Source organism: Anser cygnoides, chromosome 2 (assembly GCF_040182565.1).
Source record: "Anser cygnoides isolate HZ-2024a breed goose chromosome 2, Taihu_goose_T2T_genome, whole genome shotgun sequence".
NCBI classification, from domain to species: domain Eukaryota; kingdom Metazoa; phylum Chordata; class Aves; order Anseriformes; family Anatidae; genus Anser; species Anser cygnoides.
Window position 1 is genome coordinate 128138708 of NC_089874.1, and position 12285 is coordinate 128150992.

The 12285-nt window shown below is 36.6% G+C and overlaps 1 long non-coding RNA gene across 1 annotated transcript; it reads left to right on the top strand.

The window, feature by feature from the left end:
• Positions 1 to 627: 627 nt before the first annotated feature.
• LOC125184431 (uncharacterized) lies at positions 628 to 10396 on the top strand. The gene is made up of 3 exons (XR_010829713.1): positions 628 to 730; positions 1028 to 1111; positions 7933 to 10396. It is a non-coding gene; the product is annotated as an uncharacterized lncRNA (long non-coding RNA).
• Positions 10397 to 12285: the final 1889 nt, after the last annotated feature.

Below are 12285 nucleotides of genomic sequence, written 5' to 3' on the forward strand. Positions count from 1 at the left end.
AATTACAAAGCTTTTATTTTGTTAACAAAACTCCCTCCTAAAGTCTTCCTTAACTCTGATCACATATGGCGTGCTTTAACTTTTAGTGTCTCTGATCACCAGGAGCATTAAATCAAACCATGATCTAGAGTCATCAAAGGGATAATGTACCATGAAAAGTCAAAGTTAATTCAATTTCAATAACTTTACTGGCATTATATGGTGCCCAGGTACAATAGAAGTTAATCAAGTCAATGAATATCAGACATCTGCTCATTTAAAATAATTAAGTATCAATTTAGTGTAGATTTTACACATTGAGGGCTAACTTCTGCACTAAAACATCAGCTGTTTTTAATGCTGCTTAATATGCAAAATCAGCACATTAGTTTGGCACAGGTTTCTACTTGAACAGTCCTGACCTTGTATCAGATACTAAAACTGTGTCTATGCAGAGAAAATAATTGAATAATTGTCTTCAGAAAGCTTGACATTCTTTGATGATAGCATTTTAAACTGTGGCATATTTATCACTAGGAAAAGGGTCACTTGAAACTCAGAATTTGTTCCATTAATTTCTTCCCTTCCTGTTTGCATTTTACTTCTGAACAGAACAAAATGTTCTTGACTTTTTTTTTTTTTTTGTCTGAGGCTCAAAATCCCTGTAAATAGAGACATCTGCTTCGCTGCTTGCTTATGACAGAACTCAGTTGAAAGTTGAGCATCCAAACTGATCATACTAACATTACAGGTTAGAATATTTGCTTCTGCTTGAAAAGAGTAGATAATAAATGTTTTTAATTGAGGCTGTAATGAAATAGATAATGTTTCCTATTTCAGCTGGTTCCCCCAATAATTTTAAAACCTTCTTGAAAACCATCTCAATGAAGCATTCTTCCCAGTAAACTGGTCTACTAAAATGTTTGTGCAAACCAAACATCTGAAGAGGCGTATTACAAACATGAGTCAAGTGGAAACTGAGGATTTAAAGTGTGTTTGAAAAATTATTAGTTGTAAGTTACTGTCTTTTTTTTTTTTTTTTCCTCAGGATGTTCCACCAAAGTCATTATTTCTGGAAGGATAATATCAAAGAGGAATTCAAAGCAAGTTGTTTCATGTAAACTGCTTTCTGGTAGGTAATAGCTGACTATTTGCTCTAGCTTCCAGTAGTGAATTAATTAATGTTTAGGAAACAGAGTGAAACAATTCATCCAGTCAACATCAAGTAAATCTAATATGTAACCGACCTTTAGCATAACACAGCATTTATCAAAAAAGTAGCAATGGAGGGAGTCTGCAGATAATATCTCAAATTGCTTCTGTGAGGCTTTGAGAAAATTTGTGTTAAGTCCTTTCCCTTCTACAACAGCAAAGACATGAAAAAGAGTGTATTGATATTTTGGGCTTTTGTATGACAAAATAAGAGTAAGAGCTGCAATTATTCACACTGGTATCCTTAGGAAAGACACAGTTAAATTTTCTTCCTTCAGTTCTGCTACTTTTCCTTTCTTAACCATTAGTTCTTGAAGAGGCATGAACACTGCAGCACTTATAACTGATGGAAGTAACAGGCTCAAGAGCCAGGCACACGTAAATCCCATTTCTTAAATGTCTTCTGTAGTGCTGATAAGCCTGCGATCAGGAACACTACAGTAGCATAGGTTTAAAACTGTGGATGAGCCTCAGCCTTTCTACTTCATGACATGTGCCGCTTGTATGCAAATATACAGTGGAAAATGATCCATGGGCGTGTGTGTCTACTTTTGTGTTTTGTGTTGTTTTTAACATAACTGTTATGTACCAGAATTTCTCTCTACAATCCAATTTATCAGAACTTTAAATAATATTTTAAATCTTATTCTGAGTGTCCATTTTGGACCATTCCTTCTAATATTTCTCCTATTACCTAATATAAGAAATATTTTATTATTATTATTTTATTATTATTATTTTTCTCCCAAAGGGGAAGTAAAAAACTAGTACAGCCTCAAGTTGAATCTCTGTGGTAAGACAGAGGAATAGAAGTTGGAAGGGTTAACTTGAATTAAACTGGTGGAACTTATGTTTCAGAAGTTCATATTCACCAGTCCAGTCTTAAAAGTCTTAAAAGCCTAAGTTTATCCTATGGAGATTGCAGACTTTCTTAAACAAAGAAGAATTAATGAATGTCTAGAGAAAAAGAAAAAAAAAAGAGAGAAAAAAAAGAGAAAAAAGAGAGAGAAAGGGAGAGATTGTTAAAGATTTGGATTTTAATGTGGCATCAAAAAAAGGAAATAAAATTCTTGAATACCTGATACTAAATTCTTCCAGTCTGTTTCCAGAAGATTTTTGTAGCCATGAGTGATAGACTGCAGAGGAATAATTTTATAATTCTTAATTATTCTAACAAACCCACAAACTGTTCTTTGACTTAAAGACCAAGATTCCAAAGACCCATTGTCCTTCAAACCATGAAACTAAAGTAACACAGACAAAGTCATAAGTATGTACAACTTTTATTTTGCCTGTCATGAGAAGAATGAAGCTGTTATAATCAATAATAATAAATGACTACAACAGTTATTGCTTTCAGTGTAAGAAGCTACAAGATCAAGCTAATCAAGAATTCCCCAAGGCATACAATGAGGAGTAAAAGCATTACGCTAGTATAGTGAAACAGAAATTCTCACCATTTGTTGGTCATCCACTTTAAATTGAATGATGCTTATGGAAAGAAAAAGACCACAGATGAGCTTTTTTGAGGTGTTACGGTCACAATCAGCTAAAATCTCTGAGTAATGAACTAGATGACACTATGTGAGGTTGTCCATCTCAGCAGTATGAACTTTACTATAACAATTTATGGACTTTGGTTTCCATGAAAGAAAAAAAGGTGTTTGTCTTTCTTGATGCAACTGAAGGTAAAAGTTAAAAGATTAAATAACTGTTCCCAGGGCTTTTCACATAAGATTTCTGCATTAATTATCTTTATCACAAACAGCCCTTCCTTGGGGAATTATTTCATGAAGGAAAAGACATAAGACAGAGGAATGGTTTCATGAAGGAAATGGAGCTATTTTCCATTTACTTGTGGAGGTCCTCAGTCTGAAAAGTAATCTTCCAATAACAGAGTAAGAGACTTATTTAATGAAAGAAATGTTATTTAAAAGTAAGGTTAAACAGACTGAAGGAATGCTGAATTTAATCCTAGATCCTACATAAAGATGCTTGCCTTTGAGCCCAATATATTTGCAACCTTGAATCCTGAATATGTTAAAGTTATTAACTTTTTTTTTCTTTCCTTTGTCCTTCCTGGTAACTGCTGAACAGTGTAAACTAATCATGATGCTTATTGTGTCACTTAAAAGGTCTCCCACAAAACCATCAGACAAACCCATCAAATAAAATTTCATAAATAAAAGGGCTGAGAGATACCAATAATTTCACATACATTAATGTGAAATATATTTCACAGTCTTCTCACCCACAGCTGGCTGTTGAGATGCTCAAAGCCTGGAGCTACACAGTACCCTGCAATACTGGAATACATCCATGTAAACATGTGTCTGAGGTGAAAGACATCTGAGAGAAAGCTGGAATTTCTTTCAAGGTAGAATTCTGCAGGAATCACTACTTAGGCAAAATTCACAGGGATTTATTTATTTTTTTTCCTATTTCCAATGGGAACATTTTACTCTGATAAGCTGAAACAATGCTGAGTTTGGACTGCTGATTTAGCCCTGTTTCTCACAGCATACTTGATTGCTAGGTGGCCTAGGAGGATATTGGGCTTTGGTCAGCAGCAGGGCTTGGAGCAGTGTTCCTTGGTCTGCACATCCACTATGAGTCCAGTGGCATAAGGAAACCTTGGGAGTCCAGTAGCTGAGCTAGCAAAATTTTAAACAGTTTCTAATAGAACTCAACCTATTTTTTTCATCAAAATTTTGCCTGGCTGGCAAATATCAGAAAATATTTTGATGACTATAATTTTCAGAGTAAACCCCTTTCATTGAATGATTCCATTCAGCTTCATCTAGTGGCAATGTAGCCATGTCACCTAACTTCCGCTTTATCTTCTATTTTGTGTTGTGGAACTGCTGGCTCTCTGTACGTCATGGAAGGGTTGTGATGAAGAATGTTTTTGCAGTGCCATAATTTACCTGAATTCACACATTTTCCTCATGAAGATGAGAGAACAGAGCTGATGAAATAAAGTAATAAAGCTCTTGTGTTTGTTGTTGTTATTAGTTATGTGTTTATAGGGAGGAGGGGGCAGAATCATTTTGGGAATTCTGGAGGTCACAGCTTCACAGTTACACAAGGTTGCTCAGGGCTTATCCAGCAAAGTTTTGGATATCTTCAAGGATGGATGTCCTGGTTTCAGCTAGGATAGAGTTAATTTTCCTCCTTGTAGCTGGTAGGGTGCTATGTTTTGGATTAGGATGAGAAGACTCTTGATAACATGCTGATGTTTCAATTGTTGCAGAGCAGTGCTTACACTAAGCCAAGGACTTTCCAGCTTCTCACTCTGTCCTGCCAGCGGGCAGGCTAGGGGTGCAGCAGGAGCTGGGACGGGACAGACCCAGGACAGCTGACCCAAACTGGCCAAAGGGGTATTCCATACCATCTGACATCATGCTAAAAAATATATAGGGGTGGCTAGCTGGGATGGGGTGGCCGGCCGCTCGGGTATAGGCTGGGCATCGGTCAGCGGGTGGTGAGCAATTGCACTGTGCATCACTTGTTTCATACACATTATTAGTAGTAGTACTATTATCATTATTATTATTATTTTCCTGTCTTAATAAACTGTCTTTATCTCAACTCACAGGCTTCACTTTCCTGTTTGTCTCCCCCATCCCAGAGAGGGAGGAGGGAGGGTGAGCGAAGGGCTGTGTGGTGCTTAGCTGCTGGCCGGGATAAACAACAACAATGGGGATTTGACAACTTTTCTTAGGCAACTTGTTGCTTTTTTCTTATCTACAATTGGAAGTCCTCTTGCAGCTTATGTCTGTTGAATCTTGTAAGGCCATGGAGTATCTCTCACTCTGTCTTCTCTGTAGCCATAAGACAGGTAGTCAAAGGCAACTACAATATTCCCACCTTTAACTTCATTCTCTTAGGGTTGAACAACCTCCATTTTATTAGTTCCTTTTTGTTGGAGCTCCAGTTCCCTCATTACCTTGGTGGCCTTCCAACAGACTTGTTCCAGTTTGTCAACGTCTTTCTCACACTAGGGAGCCCAAGCTGGACATAGTACTCCAAACGTAGTTTCACAAGTGCTGAACATAAGAGAACAATCACTCATCTTGTCCTGCTCGTTATACTCTTGCTAATGCAGCACAGCATGTGACTGTCTCTCATCCCTGCAGACATATACTGCTGTGTCATGTTCACCAACACCCCTAGTTCCTCCTCTGCAAAGCTTTCTGTCCCATCAGTGCCAAGCCTTTGTTGCTACATGCTGTTGTTTCTTCCCAGATACAGGACTTTGGATGTGTTCTTGGCTTGGAAAAAGGTATATAACATGAAGGTGTACTCTGTCATACTTTAACACCCACTTAGAAGTCACTGACTTGTTGCTTGAGTAACTAAATCCAAATAATACTATTTTATTTAAATCCTAATAGGTGTGACTTTTCCAGTCACAATGTATAGCAGTGAAAACCAACAAAAACACTCTCTGGAGATAATAACTGAACTTCCTGAAGTGAATATGGTACATGAAAGATGGAAAATGTATCCCTTAGAGTAACTTTTTTTTCTTTTTTTTTAAGTGGGGTTTTCATTCTAGCACCCAAAAGTTATAAATATTAAATTCACATGCACATTTATAGCAAATATTTATGTGCATATATTTGGATAGCTATACACTTAGCTATGCTTGAATGAGATACAAAATGCCTTATTTGCCTGAGTAAGCACTACTGGAATTCCTGCCACATATTCAGGCACTGGATCTTATTGAAGGTTTCCAAGACATGGTCAGCAGCTTCTGGGCTTAGATCCCTTTGTGGAGTCAGCATTCAAATAAACGGGATGAAGAGAGAGTTTTTGCCAGATAAGGGAAGGAAAAGCATTTTGTTATTAGGACACACAGATGAGGAATTGTGCAACTCCATTTGTATAAAACTACAGTCTTAGTAAGCCCATGTGAGTGTTGGCAGGTGAATCCAAAATACTAGCCTTTGAAAATGTATCCCTACAAACCTGCTTACAGCAAATTGAAGGGAAAATAAAGAGGTGGCTTTCCTGCCACCTCTTCAGTGAACCAAGCAAGGTCAAAAGGCTGCTGTACTTAAATCCCATAACAAAAGATTAGCTCTCTTAAAACAATAAACGGAAAAAATTTTAGCAGGGTTGAAATCTGTAAACATTTTCAGTGAAGATTTTCACTCTAAGGACGGAATCAATGTTTAGACTCTAACTTAAGCAGTTTAAAACTGATTTGCCTTCTTCAACGTAGCCATGTGGACTCATGTTCTCAGTAGTGAGAACAGAGGTGCCAAATATGTAAGATGCTCCTACAGCTTAAATACTAATTTTGGAATTCTATCCTGCTTATTTAGGTTTTCCACTTTGGAGACAAATTCTGCTCCAAACGGCTACACATAGGCTTCTAAAAGTACTTGATTAATTTCTAACATGCTTCTCTAGATTTTGATCTTCAATTATACATGTGAAAATAATGTACTATTGTTTTATACAGGTCAACTTTTTAAGATTTGAAAAGTGATTTTTTCTCTTCAATGAAATCATAGTGGTTCAACAGAGAGGCAAATGAATGTCTGCATCTACTCTATTTCACTCCTTAATCTCATTGCTCATTTTCAGTCTATCACAAAGGCCAGGGAAAGGGCTAATTGAACAGTGGATTGGGGTGGTAGTGTTAGAATTTTCCTTGGATTTCATCTTATTCTGAATCTGATGAGGTTGCTTTACTGCCTAGTGAAACGGATTAATATTGGGCACACAAAACTGTTAACAATAGCAACAATTTTAACTGCAAAGAGTTGAAATATCATCAGTTTTGCATCCACAAATTGAACTGGTAAAAAGCCAAATACTTTCTGACCTCCTTCTGTATTTGAAACTGTTTGCACAGTTATTTTATTATGTGAAATGTTTTGCTGTGGCATTGGAAAGTCCTTATGTTAGCCTTTTCTTGTGTAGATCCACAATAACTCTTGATAATGGAGATCCAAGGCAAGTACAATCAAGAGTCAGACCCAAAACTTTCTCTCTAGACTATCAGAACTCTTAAAAATGAAGTGTTCTAGGAATTCTTAACAGTAATAATAATGATAATAATAATAGCAATAGTAATTTTGATATATCTTTTAAAAGTGACCCCAGAAACACAAACTGCAGAACTCCTATATCAACTTAATCATCAACTTAAAATTGACCTTGTAGAGAACCAAAAACATAAAAATCCTGGGAACTTGGCAGTTTGTAGGTTTGTACTTTGCTTTGATGGCTAGTCTTGATCTCATAGTGCAACTATGGTGTTAATGGATCAAAAAAGAGAAGTTAAAAATGATAAGCAGGGGCCTTTATTCTGTATCAAAACCAATAAATGTAAACTTCTTTGGGCACTAGAAATCACCAGTTGATTTACTGGAAGTCTTTAGAAAGTTTTAAAATGCCTGTGCAATAGCCAATGTGACCCATGTAGGGCAGAGCAAAATGTGTGAGCATTTATCACATACATAGCTCAGCTCCCTGGTCTGCTAGAGTCATGAAACTTTTGCTGAACTGGCTGTATGTAATAACTAGCAAGCAAAACATCCAGGTAGACTTAACTGTTTTATTCAGTGTGGGCATAACGGAAAGTGATATCAAGCCATTGCTTTTTGTATGTAATGTTTCTGGAGCCAAAAACTCACGAGGGAACTAAACTCTCTTTACTGGGGGTAAAAAGTCAGAAATATGTTTGTGTATTTTAAACACCTTTCCCCCGTCTCTCCCCAGGACTCTCTTGGCTTGCTTCGCTCTGAGCCATCCCACAGCTATTCAAGCACTGGTGCATCGTATCCCTGAACAGGCTGACATGCTGTGATGCTGTGGGATAACAATGCAAAATGCCTGCACGATTAGAAGCTGGCTTGTTGCCAAGTGCAGGTCCATGATGTTTGTACAGATTCAAGGCGTGGGATTTCCAGATGGGAGTGCAGTGGTGGAGCAGCACTCCATGGATGGGATAAGTGCCCTCATTATTCACAATCTGGACAGGATAAACGCCTTCATTATTCATATGTGGGTCCATAGTATATTGAGGAAAACATGTATCTTTACTGTTTACTCAGCCACAGTGCAGCACTTTATCAAGTTAAATGTCACTGAATTAAATATGCAACCCCATAACCATTTTAAACTTTTTTCAGGTTGCTTATATTATGTTGGTGGGTGAAAACAGAGTGACCTATTATATTACCAAGGCAAAGGTCATGTCAGTGTGGGATTTAGGTCTTTTGGTGTGTGTGTTTGTTGGTGGTGAATCAGATATGATCAGATGAAATTACTCTTGAACATAACCAAATGTTTAAAGAAACTGCCATGCCATACATTTGATTTTTTTTTTTATTTTAATCATGTTCTAATCTGAAGGCCAAAATTGAAGTAATACAAATGAAACTACACCTTTTGAATTTAAGATACACTAGAAAAGCAAAATACAAATATTTTGAAAGGTTGTAAGAGGTGAAGGACATTTAATTTTTTATATAATATTGTGCCACAGGTGGTATACAGCCATCTGTTTTACTGTTATAGAATACTGAAGAAAGTTTTTTAAACTGTCCAAGTATATCACTTGTACTTTGATATATGTCTGTGTGCAGACTGAATGTGGTTTACTGATGCTGTTTAAATCATTATTCATATGTAACACAAATTTTGAAATCTCTATGGGAGATGGCATCGGTAAGCGAAAAGTCCCTTTGCGGCTGTTTGAATCATGTTTCATGGCAGTGGGAACACCAATTGAGGACTGAGTGGCACTCACTAGTACAGTTTGGTTAGAAATGACCCTCAAAAAGTTACAAATTAACATTTACCAAAGAATAAAGAAGTAAGATGAAGAAGAGCAGGAGATAAGCAAAGCAACCAATGAACTTCTGCAGCATAGTACCACAAATGAAAAAGCAGTTCACAGAAAATTTATATAATGGGCAGTGAGGAGATATTAATTAAAAACCAACAACTGTCACCTTTTAAAAAGTACAGCCAAATTACTGGGGGCAGAGAGAGAGAAGCATGTTTTCTTTTTCTAAAATTTAACCCAATGTTTCTACGAGCCTTTTTGACAGCACTTTAAAATTACCTCAAGTTAAAAAGCCTGTTGAGGAATTACTTCATGTAATTACTCTATCCATTTTGGCATGGCCAAATCCTGTTTAGAGCTGTTACCCTGATCATGGGCAAAAAATGTGGAAATAGCTGGCTGCATTTTCTGCTTGTGCTTTGAAAATGGAGCAGGAAATCTATCTGAAATGACTGATGTATCTGCTAGAATGATAGAGTGGTAGCAGTATAAACAGCATTTCTTCTGCTATGAACAACTTCATTTGGACTGGTCATGTGCAGAAATATGTCTTTTTTTTTTTTTCCAGCTCTAGCTTCAGTAAGTGGAAAGATTCTCAGCCAGGTGGGATGTGAAACACCTCCAAATAGCACAGGAAATTTACACTGACTGAATATGCAGACTGTCTGTGGGGAAGTAAGGATGCTTAAAAGTCCAGAGGATTTATTTTGCAGCTAATAAACAACTGATTATACCAGTTCAATTAAGACACTGAACAGAAAATTTGAGATCTGAGCTTCTGATGTTCTGCATACCGTGTCCCCATCTTGCTGTGTCGTCTGTCTTTAGTTATTTTTAGACTTTTCCTCAGTACCTTCCTGCAAAATGGAGTAATATCCACTATCCTTCTCTGAAGCCCTGTTAAGCACTCTGATACCTTTAGATGGAAAAGAGGCTACGTAAGAATGCTTTATGGTGATATTAATTCATGATTCCTTACTAACTTAATATTTGTCTTAGATGTTCCTGGACTTTTAAACCTGACCCTAGATTGGGCACTGACTTATCTGAAAGTTTAACAGACCATGGGGGAATGTTCCCATTGCTGAAATTCAATTTAATAAGTCAACATCATTGTTGTATTTTTTGTTGTTGTTGTTATTTATTCACAATATTCTGTACAATGCACAAATCAAATGCCAATATCACTCTGTTAGGTGCAATACAAAAGCAGTGGAATTACCTGTAGACCTGAAAAAATATCCCTTCCAGCCCTCATCACCTTCCAAAATGCTTCCCAGCTCCAATCCATACGAGGGTTGCATCTGGCGCAGTTCCTGCCAACAAACAAGTATGGGTAATCTTGCTGCTGGTCCCTCTGCTGATTGGTATTGATTACTCCTTTCACCTGAACATGAACAGAAGGCTGCATTTCCTTATTGAACTCACAAGGGCCAGATGATGGGAATACAAACAACCTCTTCTACCCCTGCAATAGTAATAAACATTACCAATAAGCTAGAGCACAGACCTGTTTCAATATATTTAGAGAGATGACTAGATAACTGCTTATGACACATTTAAAGCACTGTTTGAACTGGTGACAAATGGAGAATTACTACCTGCAGAGCACAGGCTTCCTCCGACAGTGAGAGTGCTCATCTGGAGAAGTACCACAACTCTGCTCAGGAATATAAAGCAGAAGAACCCAAAGGCAGCTTGTCTCTGTCTAACAATCTATCACAAATTGTGTCCAAATTTACTAATACAAATGAGTAACTGACCTGAACAAAACATATCCTTTGGTGATATTTTCAGTCAGTGTTAATTTACATCCAGAGTTTTTCTTTATACCCATCCTTTACAGTGCCGTGTGTAGACAGACACAAAATAAGGTATCCTATCACCAGCATAAAGCAGAATATATATTTTTGCAGTGTTTCATTCTCTGGAAGGAAAAGAAGCTAAGAATTAAGTGATGAGTGAACTGCAAGCTAACTGAAATGGTGGCTATATTTCAGCAATAAAACAATTATAAGTAAAGATATAAAATTTAAATATTGAATTCATTCTATACCTTTACTGTTGGAGACTTAGTGAGTGGAGGCACTCTTCTACTCGGAAGTAGTAATTATGGTTGATCTTCCTCAGCAAAGCTGACAGAGGGTACTAAATGCAAGCGAAGAAAAACCTGAAGCCTAAAACTTGAGCTGGCTCAAGTCACTTGTTTTATATTACTTTTAAACAGCCAAGATACTTTTATTTACAACCTTGTAGCTTGGATCTTCATTTGACCTTAAGAACAGCAGGGGCCCATCTCTCTGTTGATACTGTAGGTATTGGCACTTTTTCCATCTTGCTTTGTTAGACTGGTTAACTGGAGCCACCCCTTCTTCATGCACATTTCTAAGCAGAATCCCAGAGTGCTCCAAATTCAACTTTTCTTTTGTTGTCTACACTGTTATCTATCCTTGCTTATCCTTATTGTTTCTTTTCACATTCATAGCAGCTCCCTCTTTTATCTGTACACACATAAGTAATTTTCATTTTATACAAATTCCCTAACTATTTCAGCCTTATAAATCTTAGTCTTCAGCTGTCCCCACGTTCAGACAGATAGATTCAAAATTGTAATAGTCTTTTTCCACAACTTCCTAATGAGCTGAATGAAACACATACTTCTATTTTAATAGAGCCTTCAGTCTTTATTTCCTCACTATTTTTTTTTGCACATATATCACCGTACCTTTTCCATTATTTATTTATTTTATTTTATTTATTTTATTTTATTTTATTTTATTTTATTTTATTTTATTTTATTTTATTTTATTTTATTTTATTTTATTTTATTTATTTTATTTTATTTTATTTATTTTTTCTCTGTATAGATCACTCCTCTTGCCTGTGATCTGATACCTTCCAGAAGGAACTCAAGTGTTCATGGATAGGTAATATGGCACTTGGGCACTGCTGACTTTATCTTCAGGTGCTTCAAAATGAAGAAGTCTGGCAGATTAATTTGTTTGTTAAAACGATAATTATTGTTAGCACAATAATTACTATTACTCTTCCCCATCATCCCCACTTTTGCCACTTCTGTTAAATTTATATGTTACATGTTCATTGATATTATGTTGTATAGTAGCAGTAGCAGGCACTATCCCTGCTGTGGTAATAGTAGTAGCACATTGCAAAATGATATTGGATCCTGACTGGGACCTGTGGTTGAAGTGCAATAGAAGGTAAGAAGGAGAATAAACATTAAACTATTTTTCAGTGTTTGAATGCTGAGAAAGTTTGGC